The sequence below is a fragment of the Canis lupus genome, chromosome 1, assembly GCF_011100685.1.
Source record: "Canis lupus familiaris isolate Mischka breed German Shepherd chromosome 1, alternate assembly UU_Cfam_GSD_1.0, whole genome shotgun sequence".
Classification (NCBI taxonomy): domain Eukaryota; kingdom Metazoa; phylum Chordata; class Mammalia; order Carnivora; family Canidae; genus Canis; species Canis lupus.
The window spans coordinates 66,346,509-66,361,774 of NC_049222.1; the positions used below are offsets into that span (position 1 = coordinate 66,346,509).

Sequence of the window (15,266 nt, forward strand, 5' to 3'; positions counted from 1 at the left end):
TTTTGATTACTATAACTTCATCATAAGTCCTAATGTCTTATAGAGTAATTTCATTTCAGCTTGTGCTCTTCTTCAGAGGTTGTCTGGTTATTCTTGTCCCTTTGCCTATTTGCATTTATATTTTAAAGCACCTTGTCACTTTTTGAAATTCTATTTAAAAAAAAGTTGACTGATGAATGAATTCAGAAAAAAATTGACATTTTCACAATATATCTTCCATCCATAAACCTGAACTCTCAATTTCTTATTTTGGGCACTAGTCTTTATTTGACATCTTTCTCATTGTGGTTTTCACTTCATTTTTCTAATAGGTAATGATGTGGAACATCTTTTGTCTTTTGTCCATTTTCTAATTCTATTGTTTGATATTTTACAGTTAAGTTTTCAGAGTTCATTTTATTTTATTTTATTTTATTATTTTATGTCGGGGGGTGGGGGGTGAAGGGAGTGGCAGAGGAAGAGGGAGAGAGAGTCTTAAGCAGAGTCCACATCCAACTTGGAGCCTGACACCAGGCTCCATCTCACGACCCTGAGATCATGACCTGAGTCAAAACAAGGGTCGGGAGTTTAATTGACTGAGCCACCAGGTGCCCTTCAGAGTTCTTTACATATTCTAGATACTAGTCCTTTTTCAGATATGTCATTTACAAGTACTTTCCCCCGGGATGTAGCATGTCTTTTCAGTCTCTTAACAGGGTCTTTCACAAAGCAATATTTTTAAAATTTTGATAAATTCTAATTTATCAAATTTTCCTTTTATGGAGTGTGCTTTTGGTATCAAGTTCAAGAACTTTTTTCCCAGCCCTAGATCCCAAAGATTTTTCTCCTTTTTTTGGTAAAAGTTTTATAGTTTTATGTCTTACCTTTAAGTATATGATCCATTTTGAGTTAATTTTTGTTTAAGATTTGAGGTTTAGATGGAGGGTTTTTTGGTTTTATTTTTGTTTTGTTTTTGACTTATAGACCATCAATTGATCCAGCACCATCTGTTGAATCCTAGTCTTTCTCCACTGAATTGTTTTTGCACCTTTGTCAAAATTCAGTGGAACATATTTGTTTGAATGTATTTCCGGATTTTCCATTCTTTTCCATTGACTTATGTGAGGATATACCACACTACCTTTGTTGCTATAGCTATCTAGTTAGCCTTAAGGTTGAGTAGAGTGATTCTTTCTACTTTATTAATTTTCAAGACAGTTGTAGTTATTCCAGGGTTTGTGCCTTTCTGTATAAATTTCAGAATAAGCTTGTCTATCCCTACAAAAAAAGAAAAACCATGCTGGAGTTTTGGTAATAATTGCATTAAACTTAAATATAGATCAATTTGGAGAAAAATCACTTCTTAGTGATATTTTATTGTATATATGCCACATTTTCCTTACCTTTTCATCATTGATGGACACTTCAGTTGCTTCCATTAAATATTATTTTTTATCTAAGTCACTCACTGCTTATGACTAGAATATAGAAATACAATTGTTTTTTATTTATCTTATATCCTGCAGCCTCAATATATTCACTTATTATTTCTATGAGCACTTCTGTAGCTTCTGTCAGATTTTCTACATAAACAATTACATCAGTTGAAGTAATGATGACAAGTTTACGTCTTCCTGTCCAATCTGGACATCTTTTGTTCTCGCCTGATACATTGGCCATCACCTCCAGCACAGTGTTAAATAGAACTGGTGAAAACAGACATCCTTTGCTATTCCTTAGCTAGAAAGGATTAAGTATTTCACCATCAAGTATAATGTTAGGTGTAGGTTTTATGTATATAATCTTTATCAGATTGAAGAAGTTCAATTTTATGAGTTTTATCAAGAATGGATGAAGAACTTCATCAAATGCTTTTTCTACATCTTCTGATATGACCATATGTGTTTTTTCCTCCTTTATTTGTTAGTATGTTGTAAAATTTAACACAAACCAATCAAAACCTCAGACCTTTCTTGAAACTGGAGTATTCTTTTTACAGTCTTCAAAACTAAAAGTGGTATAAATTTAGATTAAGATCCTTTTTCCCTGTACCATTTCCTCGGGAAGTTTAGAACATTCTCATGTTTTGTTTTTTGTTTTGTTTTTTTCTCCATTAAGCAATTCTGAGTGTTTGATATCTGCCAAGGGGACACTGATGGTTAGGAAAGGGGTGGAAGAGATCAGTAGAGATAAAGGAGGATGGTTTTACCTTGAGTGCCATCTTTCTTAAGCTTTCAAGCACTATTATTTAATGAAACCAAAGACAGTACTGTGAGATTAATAGTTATATATAAAGCAGGCAAAATAATTGAAGTAGTATCATATATGATATGCTTAATATCATTAATATAGTGCAGAATGCCTCAAGGTTTTTGTCTGAGATGGGTATTTTTTTGATGCTGAATAACCCACAGAAGTTACCTTAGCTAGAGAAACACATAAAAGATGAAATTTATTCAATGATATTTTAATTCCACACACACACACCCCATCTGAATCAAACATGGTTAAAAAAAAAACAAAAAACAAAAAACCCTGAAGTTGACATTGTATAATTTAGATAGCTTTTATTCTAGTAGCCTAACAATTATTTTTCACTAAACAATATACATTAATTCTACCCTAGAATTTATTTGATTAAATTTCCCTTTGTTACATATTTGGGTGAGTTCAAATGAAGTCTTAGTAAAATATTAATGCATGACCTGTCCTCCTCAGTATAACAGAGCAATTTTTTTTCACACACAGATGTCAGTCTATTCTGTCTGGAATGCATTTATTAGGTTATTATTGTACTATGCAGAGTTTTTCAATAAGTCCTTATTGTCCACAGAATGAAGCTCAAAATAATGAGTTTTAACCCAAGTCTCCTTGAATCTGCTACTAAACTACTTTGCCTATCATATTTTCCAAGGTTTTTCGATTATTAGCATCTTAGCCAAATTGAAAGACTTATTGCATCTTTTGAAAACTTTAAATTTTCACAGTTTGATGCCTTTGATTCTGCTATTCTCTCTTCCTGGAGAGCATCTACTCTCATCATTTTATAACAAAAATCTATACAGATTGCAGAATTAGCTCAAATGACACATCTTTCAAACTCCTTCTTGATTCCTCAAAAGAATCACCAAATTACCAAAATATTCATTGAAAACTACCTTGTCTTTGATCAGTATATCAGTGATCAGTTTGTGTGTGCAGTGTGCAGGTATATATGCTTTGTTTCATATGTCTTGTTTCCCATTAGCTCATATGGGGCCGAGATCATTTCTGACTTATCTTTATATTCGGGAGACTATCTAGATTAAAACTTGGAGGTAGTCACACTCAAACAATGTTACTGAATAAATGCATGATTAAAAAATAGTACAAAAGTTTAAAAGTTCCTACATCAATCATTTCACCTCTAGGAATGAATTTAACAAAATCTATATAAGCTCTGTAAAGGAGAAAATATGAAGTTCTATTGATAGGTAATAAAACAACTTCTTATTCTGTCCAAGATGACATAGTAGGAGTGGACCAGATTTAGCCTCCTACCTGACACAACTGAAAAACCAAAACAAAATATATAAAACAATGGTTTTAAAGACACAGACATTAGCAAAGGAGAGATGACAAAAGGCAAACTGTCTTCTCTAGATCAGCAACAAGGCAAGCATACCCATTCTCGCCACTTTCATTCAACATAACATTGGAAGTCCTTGATAGAGCAATCAGGCCACTAAAATAAATATATAAAAGGCATAGAAATTGAAGAGGTATAAGTAAAATGTGTCATTATTTACAGAGGACTTGATATGATATATAGAAAATCCTAAAGACTCCACCATAAAGCTATTATAATTAAGAAATGAATTCAGTAAAATCACAGGATACAAAATCAGCATACAGAAACCAATTGCATTTCTATATGGAAATAATGAACTATCAGAAACATAAACGAAAGAAACAATCTGACTTACAATTGTATCAAAATGAATAAAACCTAGGAATAAATTTAACCAAGGATATGAAAGACATATACTCTGAAAGTTATAAACCACTGATGAAGAAATTGAAGATGATACAAATAAATGGAAACACATTTCAAGCTCATGGATTAGAAGAATTAATATTGTTAAAATGTCCATACCACCCAAAGCAATCCACAGGTGCAATACAATCCCCATCAAAATACAAGAGCATTTTTCACAGAATGAGAACAAAGAATCTTAAATTTTGTATGAAACCACAGTAGACCCCAAATAGCCAAAGCCATCTTGAAAACGAAGACCGAAACTGGAGATAGCATGTTTCCTGATTTCAAACTATACTACAAAGCTGTAGTAATCAAAACAGTGTCATACCTGTATGAAAATAGACACATAGAGCAACAAAAAATAATATACGGTTAATAATCTATCACAAAGGAAGCAAAAATAGACAATGGGAAAAAGACAGTCTCTTCAATAATGGTGTTGGAAAAACTGGACACCTACATGCAAAAGAACGAAATTGGACCACTGTTTTACACCGTATACAAAAATAAATTCAAAATGGATTAAAGACTTGAATTGAATGTAAGACCTGAAACTATAAAACTCCCAGAAGACAACATAGACAGTAAACTCTTTGACATCAGGCTTAGCAATATGTTTTTCTGGACTGTCTCAGGCAAGTACAGAAAAAGGTAAAATAAACAAATGGGATCACTTTAAACTAAAAACCTTGTGCACGGTGGAGGAAACCATCAACAAAATGAAAAAATAACCTACTGAATGGGAGAAGATACTTGTAAATCATACATCCAATAAAGTGTTAATATCCAAAAGAGGCAAAGAACTTACAGAACTTAATGTCAAAAAAAGCAACAACTCAATTAAAAAATGGACAGGGACTTGAACTGATATTTTTCTAAAGAAGACCACCACCTTCATTAGGTCTTGCCTCCAAAAATTAATTCAATAAATTGAATCTGAATCTAATCGATCTCTTAAATCCAAGGGGCAATTTATAAGGAATACAGTGGAAAAGGGGCAATGAAAAGCTATGGGACATAATGAAATGCAACAGGGACATAATAAACAAACTTCAGACTAGTAAACCTTGAAGGACCCATTTCTTAAACAAATAAATCTCAAGGGAGAAAAAAAAAACAATTAGGAGGAAATATAGTTTGAAAGAAACTTACAGACATGTTTGCATTTGATTTGAACAAAAACTCTAAAAATTACATGGCATTTATGAGACATTTGGAGTTTTTTATGAATTTCAGGAATTATAGTTAATGCTTAGGTGTTTTTAATGTTATTACATTTATCTGTTACACTTATCTGATAAAATTAATATTTTATCTTCTAGAGATATATACTGATATATGTAACAGTAAAAATTATAAAACATTTTGAGTTTTGCTTCAAAATAATACAGGAGGGAGAAAATTGGATGTGGGTATAAACAAAACAAGAGTAAGCATGAGTCGATACGGTTTTTTTAAACACTTTATTTACTTTTAAGTAATCTCTATGCCCAATGTGGGCTAGGACCCAATACTCCTGAGGTCGAAAGTCACATGCTCTTCCAACGGAGCTGGCCAGGCACCCCAAGTTGGTTACTGTTAAAGCAGGTTTGTCTATAATGAAAAATGGGTTCCTTAAAGTTCTTTCTCCACACAGGAGAATTCTGGGACACTAGTAATATCCTACTTCTTGCCCTGGTGGTAGTTATCTGGGTGTGATTATTTGGGGTATGTCATACATCCTAAACTTGAGCTTTATAACTTTTCTACATGGGTTCATATACTAAATTAAGGGATTCTTCTTCTGTGGTTCTTTCTCCTCTACAGTTCTCCCTGCTGTCTCTGGCTTGCGCAGACAAAGAGCCAAGGCTCCTTTCCACGGTTGCTCTACCTTAGGGTTTCTCGGCCCTGGCACTATTGATATTTTGAACCAAATAATTATTTGTTGTGGGGAGATGTCCCTGCACGGTAGAATATTTGTCACCCCAACTTCCACCTCTCATTGTTAACACCAGAAATGTCTTCAGATATTACCAAATGCCTCCTGCAGACAAAGCCCCCTGGTTGAGAACTACTTGTGTTAGCCAGAAAGATGTCACTATTTCCTCCAAAGTGTGAGCTGCCCATGCAGCACTGCTGATGACTGAGTCTGAATTTGGGGCAAAGCCAGGACAAAAGAAAAAAATCATCTCCCCTCCCATGCCAGTCGCTCTACCACATTTGTTTGAATCTCCTCCATGAACTGCCTGCTTTTCTTTACTCTTCAGAAATCTTAGGTGGTTTGGGTATCTTTTTTGCCTGTCATGCTCGCTTTTATATTTGTCCAGAGTTAATACTTGCTAAAGGAATAAGGTACAGAGAACTCACACTGCCACAGTGGAACTGGTACTTAGAAGAGCCCCCATTCTCCTCCCCACTGAAATACGCCCATTACACGTGACTTTCTCTAGTTCTCTATCTTTTCTATCACACTATATATTTTTATTTTTTAAAAAGATTTTATTTATTTATTCATGAGAGACACACAGACAGAGGGAGAGACACAGGCAGAGGGAGAAGCAGGCTCCTCACAGGGAGCCTGATGTGGGACTCAATCTCCAGACCCAGAATCATGTCCTGAACTGAAGGCATACACTCAACTACTGAACCACCCAGGTGTCCCATCTATCACACTATATAAATACTGGATCGCTCTCACTCCTACCCCCAAGTATCTTAACCTATCTTCCATGTTTTTCATTTTTTTCTGTGTTGCATTCTGGATAATTTTTCAGATCTGTATTCCAGTTCAGAGATTCTCCTTTTAACTGCACCTAACCTGCCTTCAGTGGTCTTTTTATTAAAAATAAATAAATTACATTGTTTTTTTTTCTAGAGGTCCTATTTGGTTATTTTTCAAAGCTGCTTATTATTTTTCATAATATATTTCACTTTATAGTTCTTTTCTGTGTTGATATTATCAATGTACAAGTATTTACTTTACAGTCCTTAACCTGTATTCTTAATTCTGTTTTCTAAAGTTCTGTTGCCTAATTCTGCTATCATATCTTTTCATAGTGGATTTTTTTTCCCCCTCATCTAGTTTGTGACTTATTACTGTTAGCTCACTATAGAGGAAATTGTTTTCTTTGTGTTAACTGCATGTGGCCTGCGGTGTAAAAATGTCCTCTTAGTTACTTCTCCCAGGTGACTTGGGAGTATCTTTGGTTCAAGATAATTTATTTCACTGATTTCTTACCTTAGCAGCATTCCTGAAAAATCAGAACTCCTACAAATCAGCATTACAAAGCAATATAAGTGAGTTTGCAGGGGGCGGGGTGGGGTGGGGGGTGTTTCCTCAGAGTCTAGAAAAATAAATTTTCTTATATCCTTCCTGAGCCAAGACGTGTTTTTTAGTTTACGTTTTCTCTCGTGCACATCTAACTTTGTTCAGGGGCAGTAATTTCTTTCTGCCAAACACCATGCAGATAAGACCACTGTCTTATGATGTCTACTAACAATTTGGTGGTAGTGATAGGACGGTGAGGATAGTGATGCTAATACAACAGCACGGCAGGTAACATAGAACTGAATTAGACATTTCTTAAAGTATATTAGTCTTCATCCACCTCCAGCCCATTAAGAAAAAGAAAAGTCCATATAATAAGACTCCATCTTTTCATTCATTCATTCATTCATTCATTCTGCTGACAGATGTATAAAGTCTCTCTGTTTTTGTTATGGAAATAACTTATATTCTTCCATCTTTTCCACTAAATTCTGGGTCTACTTTGGCACAACCAAAACCTCATGGAGTTATTCTATTAGCCCTTTTAGCTTTTCACACCTAGATCTTCTTGTCTTGGGTTTAGACCATTTAATCCTCTTTGGGGATGTTTGCATACAAAAACTGGTTATAGTTTTTCTTTGTCAAATTATGTACTAAGATAAAGTCTAATTTTTTAGATAAATTCTGAGTAGCCCTAAAAGTAACAGGTTAATTTTCATGTACATAAGTAGTCATTTAATCATTCTCTGTGATTATAATATGGAAATAAAAATCAGGATGTCCAAGCAATAAAGAAGACTAAGTCTCATTCTAACTGCCCCTGGGGGACTTCTGGCAGGTAGGCTTATCATACATGAATACATTCTGATGCTACTGGGCCTGGAGCCAACTTGTGATATTATCACACATGTGATAATCTCAACTCTAGTGTTTTCTTAAGCCACAAACATGACACCAGTCTTCGCACTAACTGACATGACAAGAACAAATTTTGTATCTTATCTTATAAAATTCAGCTTCCCAGATCTAGGCTTTCCAAATCACAAAAATAAATGAGAGGGGAAAATCAAGCTTATTCAAGCTTAAAATTCTAATTGTTTTCCACATTGACATATATCCCAAAAATATTGATTCATTTCATAGTCATATAGTTTTATGCATTCTATTTATTATTAAATGGGCATAATAATGCTGGTTATATCATCTGACCAGAAGTTCTAGAAGTTCAATGTCTTTAATTAATATAAAGTGAAAAACTATAAATAAGGACTGGTGGACAAAAGCAGATATAGTTTAATAGTGATGGGGTGGTCATATAAAACTGATTATAATTTGATTCTTTGTGATTAAAAATGAAAAAACTATAATTTATACTCTGATAATATGCATACCCTTGATACAGCCCTACTTTGTTCTATATCTTGCAGCATAAGTGATATAGTCTTTATGTAGGTTTGGTATCTTCATGCCAAAACTTCTATAATCTTTCCCTAACTATGCATGTAGATACACATTTTTGGGTATTTCTATTCAATTTCATATCTAGTATATATCTCTAGCCAATTGCCACATTGATATATAACCGTGGTTAATTTTTATTTCTCTCATTATACTCTATACCTCTTATCTTTGTGTTCCCAGGTCTATTTCATTGGCACACAATAGATACTCAATAAATTCTTAGAGAATGAGAGAATATGTCCCTTCTATATTACTTTTTTCTTATTAAAAATAATTGCTCATCTCACCAGAAGTAACTAAACACCTTAATGCAAAATGAATGCCTAATTTGGCCTGAAGAACTGCAAATCTTTTGTCCTTTTCCACCCTACTCATATTAGCAACTACTCTTTTTAAGTTGATAGTACTAATCACCACCTAGTGGCTAGGATGGGGAATTATCTGATTTGATACGTGTTACCTGGCATTTTCAAGGCATTTGGGATGCCCAAACATGGGAATTAGAGGTTATCAATGACAGCAGGAGCCTCAAGTAAACCCCAGCAGAGTCCAATCTAAGGCCTTGGATCATCTTACACCTAGATCTTCTTGTCTTGGGTTTAGACCATTTAATCCTCTTTGGGGATGTTTGGATACAACAGGGAGGGCCCCAATATCAGACTTTCTAGATCCAAATCTCTGATTTGCCACTTACTCTCTGAATGATCTTAGATAAATCATTTAGCCTCCCTATGTCATAATTTTTTCATCCATAAAATTGGATTTCTCATCTATAAAATAATATCACCACACAGAACTTCATGATCATAATACCACATTGAGGTTCTTCTGAATAAGTACAGTGATGCATGTAAATGAATGAATGTAGTAACTGGCATTATTAATCAGAACTTAATAATTGAGTATTGTTTCTGTCTTGAGTTAGTTCATCTTCCTCGCTGGGTTTGAAACCACTGTTGATTATATTCATTATACACATGCAATTTTTCTCCTGTCCAGGTCCTGGTTCCCATTTTCTTTCTTTGCCTGTACTGGTGACTGCTTCTGGCTTATTCTGGCCCCGTTTTCTAAGTCCAATGCTTGACTCATCATCTTTTCCCCCACAAACTACCTCTTTGCCTAAGGAAATTTGTGTCTGCAGTGGGATTCCTGTATTTTCATTTTTATGACAATAAAGATCATTCCATCTTGGGTAATTTTCCCTTGTCTATAAATATACCATTTTTGTCACTTTACCCCATATATATCTTTCACTACAGGCTTCTTTTCTTCTGAAAAAAAATTGATTATCCCTTTTTCCTACTTTTTACCTCTATTATATTGTCATGGCTGATAATTCAGGTGGGCATCTGTGGAACTACCTGTATCAAGGAAAGAAAAAGCTTAGAAAGTTTTAAAATAAAATTAAGCCTAAATTATATGAATGCTACTAATCTTTAAAGACCTTGAAAATGCCCCTAAATCCACCTGAAAACCTGCACAAACTTGCAATTTCCTAATTCCTCATCTATTTGAAGTGTACATTTCTTCAAGCAACAACCTACCAAGAAATATTTTAAAACACTTCTTACATAATATTATTGTGAAAATCTGAAAACATTTTATGTAAATATTTATACTTCTTGCATATGTTTTATTGTATCAAGTGGGTTTTTTGCATCAATTCTAGAAACCTAACCACCATGGTAAATATTGTTATTATAGGATAATGTAGGCCAAATGAACTTATGATACGTGATTTATCTCTAAGTTAGGAATGAATATAAGAAGAATGGACATGATATTTGATCTGAATTGAGTCTATTCCACCAGCATGTCCTCCTGTTATCTAAGTTATTGAGTAATTCGATCTTGGTTGGTTTTTTTATTTCTCCTCCCTGTTGAAACAACTGTGCTTTGAAATTGAGAATAATCAGAACAGCACAATGAGATACTTTTCAGTCAGATTCCATCAATCATATTCTGAATATATTACTTAGTGATGACAGTCTTTTGTTCAGTGGGGTGTTCACAGTATGTTGGGCACTGGAAACATCACTCTTGTGATATTATGTCTCAAGAACAGGTCAGACTATGGGAATTCCCTGGTTTGTTGCCCTCAATCAAATAAGATAATGTGTTCTCATACATTTGGAGGAAGGTGTAGTTACTCTCTTACTGATAAATGCAGCTGTACAGACATAAGGTCTCAGTCAGTTCATTCCATTCTCATACTGGACATTCTTCTCCAAATCATGGACCAAAAACTAAAAAGGTGAAAGAAGAGATACCAGTTCTAATTCCTTGTCATGGTTTGCTAGTCTTCCCTCAGTCTTCTCATAATGCACTGCTCCAGAACCAGGTTCAGAGCACTCAGCCAAAGGTCTGATCATAATAGATGAGACCCACGTACAGTGCCATCTCTTGACTTTTGAGTATTATACAGAGTTTAGGAAATTTTATTTGGTGACTTATTTGATAATGTAAGGTTTATTTTGTGATTCTAGATAAAGCATTAAAATCATAAAAGGAAATAAATCCTTAATACTGGCACTATAATCCTTATGCTTTAAGGATGGCTATTAGAAATAATTTTAGTCATAAAATTTTTGTGATGGATTTTTGTAATAAGTGTCTGATTTTTGTACCCACGGTCTCATACTTCAGAAACAAAGGAAGGAAACTAAAGCTTTAATGACAAGGAGTCTCTTCTAAAGTGCTTGTAACCAGGTTATTCAAGTTCTATAGGTGCTATTAATTCACTGCCTACAATTTAAAGATTTTTTTAAAGATTTATTTACTTATTTTAGAGAAAGAGAGAGAGAGAGTGCAGGGGAGGGACAGAAGGAAAGAAAATGTTAAGCAGACTCTGTGCTGAGTGTGAGCCCAACAAAGGGCTCAATCTCACGACCCTGAGATCATGACCAAGCTGAAACCAAGAGTTGGATGCTCAACTGACTGAGCCACTCAAGCTTCCCTGAAGATTTCTTTTAATTATTATTTCATAAAATTACAAAAGGGAATGGGTTCATTTATTTAGAGAGTTCTCATTACCTTTAGAAAAATATTCCCATTAAATTTAAGCCTGCTTTAAAAATATTTATGACACATATGCATTCATTCAAAACATTTTTTTCTAGGCATCTATCAAGCTATGCAAGTTTTAAAAGTAGCCTGAAACTCACTTTTAAGAAGGGAAATAACACAAAAATATGGGGTGGAACCAGACAATAATTATAAATTAACATAAGTGTAAAACTTAGGTAATAAAAATCAGTAATCAGAACAAAATATTATTTTTCAGAAAATACACCGTAGAAGGGCAGCTAAGTGGTATGTAGGTCAACAGTGGACCATGTGAGATTTAAGAAATTTGGAAAAGGGAATATAGGAAAAGGAGGTCATGAATTACAAGACAGTGCATCTATGGAGTAAAATATAAGATCAACATGTTACACTGAAAAAAAGATTGAAAGAGCTTTTAAAATATAAGACCAACATGTTACACTGAAAAAAAGATTGAAAGAGCTTTTAAGATAAAAATTCCATTAATTAATATGGAAATCCTCAAAATCAAGTTCTTAAGGAAATTATCACTGGTCTCAGAGTAATTACATATCATTTCATTATTAATCGAGAGAAAATATTTCATTACTTGGAATGTTGTAGGCTATTCAGCACAATATAAAATAATGAAATAACACATTTTTTCATCTGTTGAGTGTTATAAAAAGATTTAGTAGATGAGGATTGTTTACCATATTAGAATCTAATAGGAAAAATTAGAAATGACTATTTAATCCTGGTGATTAAAGATTAAAAGACATGAAATTAAGTGTGAGATAAATATCTTCGGACATTATAAAACTTAAGAAAAGAAATAAGGCCTTTGGCCAATAATGCACAATAATCAATCAAACAAACAGAACCCTTACTAAGGCAAAGCATGCTGCTATCACTTTTGTGAACATAGCAGTATTGACTAACCTAACAGGAGGTTTCTTCTAAATAGCTGGTGGTGAAATTGTGATTCAAAGAGATTTCCAGAAGAGGAGCTAGTAAAAACTCTGTTTCAATAGGAAAGAGTATAAGATCTGAGGAAACATTCTCATTAGAGCCCAGAGAAAGACAACACAGGAAAATTGAAAATTTTTTCACAGCGAAAAAAGTTCACTGATTCTAGCTTTGATCGACCTGATTTAAAGTGCCATGATTTAAAACACCAATTTCTCAAATCCTACAACAGTTTCTGCTCCCACATTCCTCTTTGTAGAAAGCTGCTTTGAGGGCTCTTGATTCCCACTACTCCATCACCCCCACCACCCAACACTCAAAAGAATAAGTGCTTCATCTTTGCTCCACCTTGAATCTGTCTGTGTCATAACATAATTGCCCATTATGATACATTAACAACTAACAAATAACACTTGTTATAGAATGGAAACTCCTTAAGGCCAATGTTTATTATATTTCTATTGCCTCACACAATACTAGCATCTACTGGGATGTAAAACTTATGAAAAGTAGAAGTCTGAAGTTGTTCTTGAATTAATACTATCAGTTCAGATATAGTTTATTATATAGTTTATTCTATTCCTTCACAGTATTTTAGGCTTTTCCTTCTTATGTCTTAATACATTTGCAAAACACTTACCAGTTACAATAACTATTATATAACTTAGAATATTTATATTCCAAATATAATATATATAGAATATGTATTATATAAAATATACATTATTCATAATACATTTATGAAATACCAATTATAATAATTATTATATAACTTTAGAAAATATATTCTAAATATAATATATAGAATATGTATTATATATAATATATAATGTATAGAGAATATATTCTATATATAGAATAATATATGTAGACTATATATAACATATTATACATACATAGAGTGAGAGAGGGAGAGAGAAAGCACAAGAGAGCAAGCGCCTGGAGTAACTACATAATTTGCAGGGCTCAGCATAAAACATAAACGTGGAATTCCTTGTTCATAAAGCAGAAAAAAATGCCATAAATGTATATAATACAAAGCTTGTCCCTTTCTTTTGAGTTTTCTATTTTAAATTGTCATAGTGTTTTTACTTTCTATTTAATGTCATCCTAAGTAAAGAACATTAAATTTTAAATTGTTATAAATTTTACTACTAGTTTCATGTTGTGCAATGCCAGTTTTAAGTGCAAATATAAAAAAATCTAACTCTCATGTAGAGTCGTTGGAATTATACAATTTCTATATGTAGCTTGTATGTGTATATGTATTTTCTTGCTGCTAAAACAAAGGATAAAACTGCGTAATAACAACTATTTTGTTTTACTTCTTGATATGCATACAGTCTACCAACTTTCTATTTGCAGCTTACCTGGGCATGAGGAAGGACTGAAAGGAAAGGAACTATGGATTGCCTTACCTTTCCTTTTCCTTCCATAACAAAGCAGCTTCTATGACATTACCTACTATCACCTTGTATTTGCCTCAAGGCTTTCTCTACACCAGCACATTGTGAATCTAATGGGGTTCTATGTTGATGGGATGTTCACAAAGGCCATATGCAAAAGGGCTGGCAAGGACTGGTAGTCACATACACTGCTTAATATCATCTCTGCTCACGTGCATACTCTATTACCCATCAAATTCTGCTTATAACACACTAGTTCTAAAATAAAATGTTTAAGAATTGAAGATGTGACAACAGAGCATTAAATTAAACACAGGGCCCTTCTGAAGGCAAAGTCTGTTGACCTGCACCGGGTGTAAACCCATGAGGCCAACCCCGTATGGAGCCTCCTGTTATTATTTAGACCACAGCCCCAACCAGAGAATAAGCTCAGTGGACAAACACAACTAGCTTGTAAATGTCACTAGCATTAGAGGACAGGTGACTTAGGTTTTGCCTTAATAAGGTTGGAACTTGAAGACCTTGATGGTTGATGACTTTTGTGTCCAAAAATAATGTTACCTTTCAGACTGTGAAAGAATGCTAATAAGGTGATTGCCAAAAATCTTGTAAATTTTAAACTTATTAGATGCTATTTGTAGAAATGCAATTAGACAAAAGGCTCTGTTACAAAGGTACTTCCTATACGAAGTAAAAAGAAAAGAAAAAAGGTTTTCAAGCTACAGGATGGCGCTTCATTAGTAGATACTGAAATCAAATTACTAGATAGTAACCAGAATTTTTTAAAATAATGAAATAGAAAAGAATAGAAAAGATCAAAGTGATACACATATAGCAAAGATACTTATGATTTTACGAAACTTTTGTTTCAGGTGTACATATACTTGTAAGACAGACATACATATGAATGAAAGTAATAGGCTGCAATATAAGATGTATTTCTTCCTGTGGGTCATCATTTAAAAAGCCGTTGTCATAAAATCTGTGTCCCAAGATGAAGTCCATGGTATCTAAACTCAGGAACCATCTTTCTATGGTGTAACAAAGATTAATTTCAGAAAAGGAAGATCAAGTTCATGTAAGTCATCCTGACAATTATTTTCTACAAAATGTTGCCTTCCAGACTCAGATCCCCGTAGATTTATGTTCTCCAGGATTT

The 15,266-nt window shown here is 33.6% G+C and overlaps 1 long non-coding RNA gene across 22 annotated transcripts in view; it reads right to left on the reverse strand.

The window, feature by feature from the left end:
- The window catches only part of LOC102153070, a 182,183-nt gene that overhangs the window by 117,832 nt on the left and 49,085 nt on the right, over positions 1-15,266 (reverse strand). For 17 of the 22 annotated variants that reach the window (XR_005353900.1, XR_005353903.1, XR_005353902.1 and 14 more), the window contains 2 exons: positions 10,867-10,954; positions 10,019-10,069 (listed from right to left, as the gene is read on the reverse strand). The exons of 3 other annotated variants lie outside the window; for them this stretch is intronic. This is a non-coding gene — a long non-coding RNA (uncharacterized LOC102153070). The remainder of the gene's footprint in view (positions 1-10,018; positions 10,070-10,866; positions 10,955-15,266) is intronic. 2 more of the 22 variants (XR_005353899.1, XR_005353896.1) reach the window with 1 other exon arrangement.